Here is an 8,486-nt window from a genome sequence, read left to right as displayed (position 1 = left end):
ACTCCAAATCTTAACTGTGTAGTTAATGACAGTGCTACCCTTGTAGCTAAGGTTAACCTAGTCTCTAGAGTGTTCTACAGAGAGATATTTATATGTTTGTAAGTAAGTGAAAGAAAGAGAAATAATAAAAAAGTTTCATCTTTGTCTAACTGAAGGTGAAATCTCTAAGTTGGGCCACTGTGAAGCCCAAGTGAAGAAAGGTGTTAAGGAGAAGAATGGCCCAATTCCAAATAAGCCTAGTCAACAAAATCAGATGAAGACAAAGATGACTGTACCTGTACCTGCAAACACAAGCAATGGAGAAAAAACAACGCTCCTTCAAAACCGATTTCAAGCTCTACAAGATAAGAATGATGACTAGTCAATCTACAGCTGGAAAAGGATGACCTAGATTCTAGATTGTTCCTATTGTCTCTATAAAACACAATGTATCTCTTTGCAAGAGTTTTATCGAGTCAAAAATAAAGAAAGCAATTTTCCATTTTTCTCAAAATCTTTTCACTAACCTTATACACTTTCTACACCTTCTTCTACGCAAATGGCTGATGCTCCTGCCCCAGTCATCGTTTTGCCAGAGGTAACTATTGCTATAAAAAATTCTTCTTTTCCTTTGTTCCTCAGTTTAATGTTGTTTTGTTCTTAAGAGGTATGATAGAACGAATAAGGAACCATATATATAGATTTTGTGGTTTGGATATTACTCATAATGTGTGTATAAGTATGCAAACGTGATAGATTTATTAAACTAATACTAGAAAATTCTTCTTTGCCTTTTGTTCCTCAGTTTAATAATCTGGGTTTCTGGAAAAAAATGCTATTTTGTTATGATAGAACGAATAAAGAACCATAGATATAGATTTTGTGGTTTGGATATTACTCATACAATCACTAGGATTTAATCCGCGGTACGTGGGACAAAATTGTATTTTATGTATTTTCTATAATAATTTATAATTTATTGTATTTTTAAATTGATATTATAAAAAAATTCTCATTTAATTATTTTATATTATAATTAATATATTTGAAATATGTGTAATTAATCTTCATTAAATTATGAAGATTTGTAGATGTACAAATGATATAGTGTTAATATTTGCAAGTATTTATAATTGATATAACACGGATTTTACTGGTTTTAACCGTGATTTACGTCTTAGTTTTAGAGTTTTTTTGTTGTTTCTAGTGTCTTTTTGAGTCTTTTCAGGTTTTGACACGTTCGGGACGAAATTGGAGAAAATAAATCATTCTGGAGCTAAACCGAAGATTTGGAGCTGAAGAGACAAAATCGGATTCGAACCAAGGCATTGGTGTCGCTCGACACCATACGCGGTCCAGCAAGGAATCTCGACGGTTTAGAGTTTTAAAGCCCGCAAAATTTACCCAGAAGACTTCCCTATTTGTAATTTTAGTCCCTGCACGTTTTTGGAGACTTTATAAATAGTTTTTAGGGTTAGGGATTCTCATTAAGGATTTAGATGAACTAGTAAATCAATTATCTGTTAGGATTAATCCATATAGTTCTTCATCTAGGTTGTTCTTAATGCTTGTTCTAGAGTAGCTAACTAGAACTTGATCATAGGATAATAGGTATTTGATCCGAGAGGGCACCTGTTACCTGAACTACTTTAGATGAGCATGTTTTATAGGTGTGTAATAAGAATCGGCCTATCTACTAAGGTGAATATATCAAACCTGAATTTAATGCTAGTCTAGATCTAGGAATTCGTATCAAGAGGTGGAATTACTGATATTAGGCTTGTTAGTTATCGCATCGAGAGGTGGTTAGTTATTCATTAGTGATTTGAGTTCAAGAACGGTTCATTAAATAATCATAATTAACTTGCTAGATTTGCTAATAGTTTATGTCCTGAGAATTTCCCTAAACTTGACGCTTTAATCCATTGATCTTTTCACCTGATAATATTGCTTGCTCGTGTTTTATTCTAATTTTAATTATTCTGTTTAGCCTAATTTCGAAACTCATAGCTTAATGTGTTAACAAAAGAACTTTGTGGAATTCGACCCTTAAGTGCTGCAATAGATCTCTTATTTGAGAGAGTAGGCTTTAGGATAAATTTGACTCACATCAATAATCATGGACTATTATAATAATTTGATATTATTTTATATCAAAATAATTTACCCCGCAGTATATTGCGGGTCAATTTTTTAAACTAAAAATTTTAAATTTAAGTTATATTTTTTTTTGTTAATAGTGTTTGGTTTGTTTAATATTTAAGATTATATAATTATATTTTTATTTTTAATTCTAGGTTTCACTCGTGGTATACGTTCACGTATTAATATCGACTCAAACTCGTCCCACCATATAACTCCGTTTTGTATTCAGAATCATTTTGATCCTTTTTATAGTATGACTCTGAACCATTGTCCAAACTTTTAAGCAATATGAGACATTGTACACATACTTTTTCTTCATCGATTGAGTAATATATGTCCGTTTTTATAATTTTGAATCATATTATATGCAGAAAAATCTATTATTTTATCAATTATTTGTATTTTATATAAATTCAAAATAAATTACTATAAGATCATATAAAAGTGAAAGAAGAATTATATATTAATGTTTAAATTTAGTAGAGATGTTTTAGGAAAATTTAGAAATAAAATCGATTTGTTACCATATTTGAAAGCCACAGTTTCTAAAAGATTTTCTTGAAAAGATTTTGTAATATTAATTAATATATAAACATTTATGACAATGACATTCTATTGTAAATACTTCTTAACTTCATGATTTATTTGCTAAATATATTTCAAAAATGTATATATAGATGCTATACTTTCATTTTGGCATAGGTGATTATTGACATAGAAACTTCTTCCTTTCCTTTGTTCCTCAGTTTAATAATCTGGGGTTTTGAAAAAATGCTATTTTTGTTCTTAAGAGGTATGACAGAACCAATCAAGAACCATAGATATAGATTTTGTGGTTTTGAATCTTAATAATGTGTGTATAAATACTTTGGCTTCGTCTAATGCTTAATTTTGTTATCCTTGTAAGAGCAAGAACAGCTCAAGAACATCAACACCATTCTGCAGTACCTAGGCGGGATATCGGCGGTTGGGATTCTGAACCCTCCAGGAGGGTTGGACCAGAACGGGCACGTGCGATTTAGGCACAAAGCCTCCTACTATGTTTACTTTGGATGCGCTTAGTTTGCGTTTCTGGCAAGTCTGGTCGGTGCGGTCTACCTGACGGTTAACGTGTCAAGAGATGCGGCTCGCATTCGTAGGATGCTTCGCAACGGATTCATCATTCTTAGCATCCTTTCTGACTACCTTCACCGCTGGGGTCTGGACGATTGTCCCGATCCTGGAGGAGAAGAGTGTCTCGTTCGTCCTGATTGGCGCAATAGTGGCTGTAGTGTTGAAGATGGTTGTCTCGATCGTTGTTTGGTGTCTCAGGCTTTGAGTGATGGAGCGGTGAAATTAATAACGGCGGCGTACCCCAATAATTCGTGGACCATTGAAGAATAAATTTGTTTGATTTTATTATTAAGTATTTTGTGAACATCTAGACTTTTGTTAATCCTTGCTTTGTTTTATTTTGGGACGTGTGCTTTGTTTTATTCTCGACTTTGAAATGTTGGCTAAACTATCCTGTTTCCTTATTTCCTTCACTTGCACTGAAATTTGTTTAGCTTAGAAAATTTCATGTTGATCTTCTCAATGCAAGTCAATGACTTGACAAATTGTGGTGTCTTTGTGTTTACCTCAGATATCTTCAATGCCATTGAAGGAATATATAGCGAAATAAGATACACATGTGAGTATTCATTATAAGCCTCTCTTAGAGACTTACATTATTATCAATCAGAGATCTGCGTCATCATTTACATGATTCTTTTGGTCTTGTGAGATTAGATCGAGATATACACATATGAGAATAAGGATTTCTGGGACCAGATTAAGACTCTGGGTAAGTTGGTGGAAATCATTGTTTCTTAGACGTTCTTGGATTACTCCTTGTGCTAAGAAATTGCTTTAAACAAGAAATCTTTGAAATGCTCGGCTCTATATCTTCCCCAATTCCACCAAACACCGCCTCCATATTTTAGCTTTAGGAGATGGTACTAATAGGATACCGATGTTTATCGATCTCAGCCAACATTGGTGTTGGACCTGGTGTAAGGCCTATTAGCTGCATAATCTTAGAAGATGGACCTTCGATCTTGTCAGATGTCTGGCTTGCGGTACAGGGACCTCGTAATCTGCACATGGGAATGGCAATCAAGAAATGATTCATCGGATGTCCCAGCAGAGGAAGCTTCAAGAGCTCTCGGCGAGCTTCTTCTGAAAGCAAGTGCAGTTTATCCAGACATATAGAAGTGGGAATTTAAGGGAGAAAGGGCTGGGTTGAGAGCAATGCCAACCTGTCACAAGCCATGGGTCACTACAACTCTTGTGATGTGTAAATCAGCTCATAGGTGCAGCAAGTGAGTCTTGCAAATTCTGGGTATTTTCAGGGCTCGGATCAAGGTGACTACTCTATCATGATTGGCTTGGGAAACTCATGGCTAAAGCTGTTTTAAGTTGCAAGGAAGAGTTAATTCCTTCTGAACTAACTTCTTGGAAGAAAACAGTGATTGGAAAGTTCTCCCGAGAGCCCGAGAGCAGCCATTACAAATAAAAACAAGACAATCATTGCTCCTAACAACTGCACCAATTTTGAAACTTCCATATTCATTTATTGCAGAACACACAAAACTAAATATTATTGCAAATCGCCAAATGCTGAATGAAAATGGTCTTAAGCTCCAAAGGAAAGTTGTGTTAATGTACCTGTCATGCAGAATAAAACGGGAAGTAGTTTACAGGTTTGTCATTAGTGGCGAAGCAAAACCTGACATGCATCCATTCAATCAAAACCACTGGACATGACACAATCATAAGAACAACTCATTTAGAAGCAGAACCAAAACTACCTCAGACTTAAAAGCCCTCCATCACGTGTCTTTGATGCATAGATTGGTGATCGTGAAACACTGTCCAACCTTCGAAGGGATAGATTGGTGATCGTGAAACACTGTCCAACCTTCGTAGTTGCCTTGAAGCTGACCTGTAGAATAACTGAAACAGTTTTCAGTTAGTATAAACTTTGAACTCCTCTTCTTCTCTAAGATAACATCAAATATGAAATCAGATTGGCAAAAAACAAGCAGTTGTATAATGGCCCAACGTCTAGGCAAAAGTACCTGAAGCTTGCTGTATATATACCAAAACGGCAGAAGTAGAAGCATGAATTGAACATGTATACATATTATACATTAAAGTAACTCCTCCAACAAAACAGACGAATAATAATTAAAATAAAATAAAAAGAGAGACACATGGTACAATAATCCCTAACAATACTTTACATAAGACAATACTACAGTAATCCATAACAAACCAACAAAATTTGCTAGAAGACTGTTGCGGATAAACGGGAGAGAGTCATCGATGGTATATGTACGTCAGGGGAAAATCTGAAACGAAGTTAAGATCAAGAACAAGACACATGGTACAAAGAGTTTTCCTGTCTATAACCTGTTAAGTATTCTTCCACTTGGTGTCTGATCAAAGAACTCTGTAGGTTCATTTATAAGCTTAATGATTAATTCACTATGTACATGTATTGCTGCTTTTAATCCTCCAAATGCAAATTTGAATGCCCTCACCAAGGTTAATACTGAGTTAATGATGCAAGTGATAAAGATAAAACCACAACACTTCGATTCCAATCGCAAATTCACACCAAATCGAACTAAAGTTCATAAAACGCGAGTCGATATCTCAAATGACGAAGATCTAACAGAGAGATCTCGATCTAGATGAGTACAACACCATAATCTCAGAACAAACTAAGAAGAAGAAGAAAAAATACAACTAAAATGATTTCTCTGGTTAATTTTTCCCAATTGATCTTCGATCTCTCTTTATAGATTCATCTCTCGATCTCTCTTTCCAGCCAACCATCAGCTGCCAACTCACAACTCACACCTCTACCAATCATATTCTAGCAAACTTCCACGTCACGCAAACTTCCAAACTCACAACTTGAAATCACAAGTTTTAAATATTTAAAAGAACAAAAAAAAATAGAATAACAATCAGGGTGTCACGAGTTCTATTAGGGCCCATGATGATGTGTGCAACAAATAGAATAAGAATCGGGATATTATAAGTTCATGAGAAACCTCTTGTTTATGGAAGCTCCTGACATAATTATTGGCTCTTGATTTGGAGAAAATTTCTAAAATTCCGAGACAAAGTCGTTAATTTTTCTATTCGAATAGAGGAGCGAGCTGGCAACTTAACCTCCTTTTTGTTTGTCCTTGTCTTTCTCACTATCACTTGGGAACAAACCAGTCCCGGCCCTTCACACATTCTGGTGAAACATTTGTATTGGACCTTAAATTTTTAAGACCTATTTTGTGTGCAACATATTTTTGGGTATACGTTGTAACTGGACTGGACCAACAGGCTCAGTGCAATTTCCGCTTCCTCAAATGATCAGTTGCACAATATGCTACATCCTCCTTTATATGACCTTCCAAGCCACTATATACTATACTATATACTATAGCATACATCAAAATGCACACCACTCAATCAATAAGCACATTAGGCTCATTAACAAGACAATTGTTGACATTCTCACATCTAACCTCTGTTTCACTCTTAGAGGTTTGATCTCTCGTTCTTTGTGTCTCTCTCTTTGTTGCACTCTATTTTTGTTTTTGTTAATTTAGAAAGAAACACAAGAAAACGTTTTTCTCTTTTAAAAGACTACATTAATAATTGCTTGGGTATATTTCTTACAACACACATACACATATCTTCTATTTGCACCTCACACATGCACCATACTTTTTAACCATACTTCTAGACATTATTATCCTACGACTTACATCAACCACTCTACTATGTTGGAACTCCAACTCCTTAATTTACTCTTACACAACAACTCTACTTTGGTTCTTGGTCTACACTTTATACCAACAAACACACACAATCTTCTTTGGGCCTTATTAATTGCAGCCCATTAATCTTGTCCTAAACCACACAAAGCCCAACATCTCCTTAGGTTGACTTTGCTTCCTTCTTTGTCGTTGACTCTCTTCAAAACATTTCTTCTTCTTCGTTGTGGCTTCTTCTCTTTTCTTCATCTTCTTCTCACTGATTCATTTTTCTTTGTTGCAGGATTTAATTAAGGATCCAAACTCCAACAACTATCCAGAATTGGATTATCACTCAAAATTAATTTCTTCAGCTATCGTTTTGACTTTTGAGTACACACTCACACCGTCACACGGCTAGTTGAGAACCTCTCTTGTGCACTTTCTTTTGTTTTTCTTCTCTCTTTTACCTTTGTTTTGGTTCGTAGCTCTCTTTGCAAATAATAAATGTCGTTATAGAAATTTATCATAAATTCGAGCTATCACAATAAATGTTGTTATAGAAATTTATTACTACTTCCATCCGTTTCGTTTTAGTTGTTGTTTAAGGTTTTCTCACACAAATTAAGAAAACCATTAAATTTTTCGTTTTACCTATTATTAATATATTTTACAAAAAAATTCATTGGTCAAAACATTAAAACAATATGGATAAACTAGAATTTTTACCAAACATTTGCATTGAAAACCTAAAACGACAACTATTATAAAACAAAACTAGAATTTAACCCGCGGTACACCGCGGGATGATTTAATTTTTACGTTAGTATAAAAATATTTTGTAAATTGTATCTCCTTATAACATATTTATTTATATTATAGTTTATAATTGTTATTAAGTAACGGTATACCACGAGTTCACGAGACAATTATTAATAAACTGAGGATTTAACCCGTATTAAAGCAGTATATAAATATTGATTCAAATTCGTCTGCCATATAAATCATTTCCAAAATATAACCCGTTCCGTAATTTTTTAACCCGTCCCGTGATTTGTTTTTATTTTAAAATTAATTGATTATTTATTATAAAAGTTTATAAATCATATCACCCTCTAAGACCACGGGACATTATACCACGGGACAATTTTTGGTTTTATACAATATTTTCTTAATGAGACTGATTTAATATATCTAATATTTGTGGTATTAAAAAAAGGATTTAATCCGTATTGAAGCGGCGGATTAATGATATTTTAATATTTTTATTATTGTTGATTCAAAAACCCGTCCCGCCAAACTTGTCTGGCCAAAAAACTCATTTATTTTATTAATGTTCTTATTTATGATATGATTCTGAATCATTGTCTAAATATTTAATCGATGTTGAACGTTGAACACACATTTTCGTCAATTGGATAATATATGTCTGTTTTTTAAATTTCGAATCACAGTATATGCAAAAAAAAAAATTGATTTTTTTTAACTTTATGTATTATATGATAATTCAAAACAGTTAAAAACAAATCAAACAAAGATGATAGGAGAATCATAATTATAAATCCTAATCAAATC

General features: G+C 33.8%; 2 long non-coding RNA genes across 3 annotated transcripts; one reads left to right on the top strand and one right to left on the bottom strand.

The window, feature by feature from the left end:
• The first annotated feature begins 36 nt into the window (after positions 1–36).
• Positions 37–1,456, top strand: LOC110225915. The gene is made up of 2 exons (XR_002330088.1): positions 37–577; positions 1,208–1,456. It is a non-coding gene; the product is annotated as an uncharacterized LOC110225915 (long non-coding RNA).
• Positions 1,457–3,801: 2,345 nt separating this feature from the next.
• On the bottom strand, positions 3,802–6,134 carry LOC110225914. Of its 2 annotated transcripts, XR_002330087.1 has the most exons (4): positions 5,226–6,134; positions 4,956–5,100; positions 4,404–4,873; positions 3,802–4,241 (listed from the first exon to the last, which is right to left on the bottom strand). It is a non-coding gene; the product is annotated as an uncharacterized LOC110225914 (long non-coding RNA). The 2 variants fall into 2 exon arrangements; XR_002330086.1 differs by having other exon boundaries at positions 3,802–4,873; positions 5,226–6,130.
• Between the last annotated feature and the right edge of the window lie 2,352 nt (positions 6,135–8,486).

This window comes from Arabidopsis lyrata (assembly GCF_000004255.2).
Source record: "Arabidopsis lyrata subsp. lyrata unplaced genomic scaffold ARALYscaffold_8, whole genome shotgun sequence".
In the NCBI taxonomy this organism is placed as follows: domain Eukaryota; kingdom Viridiplantae; phylum Streptophyta; class Magnoliopsida; order Brassicales; family Brassicaceae; genus Arabidopsis; species Arabidopsis lyrata.
The sequence above is the reverse complement of the archived record's forward strand: the minus strand, read 5'-3'. Positions and strand labels throughout refer to the sequence as shown.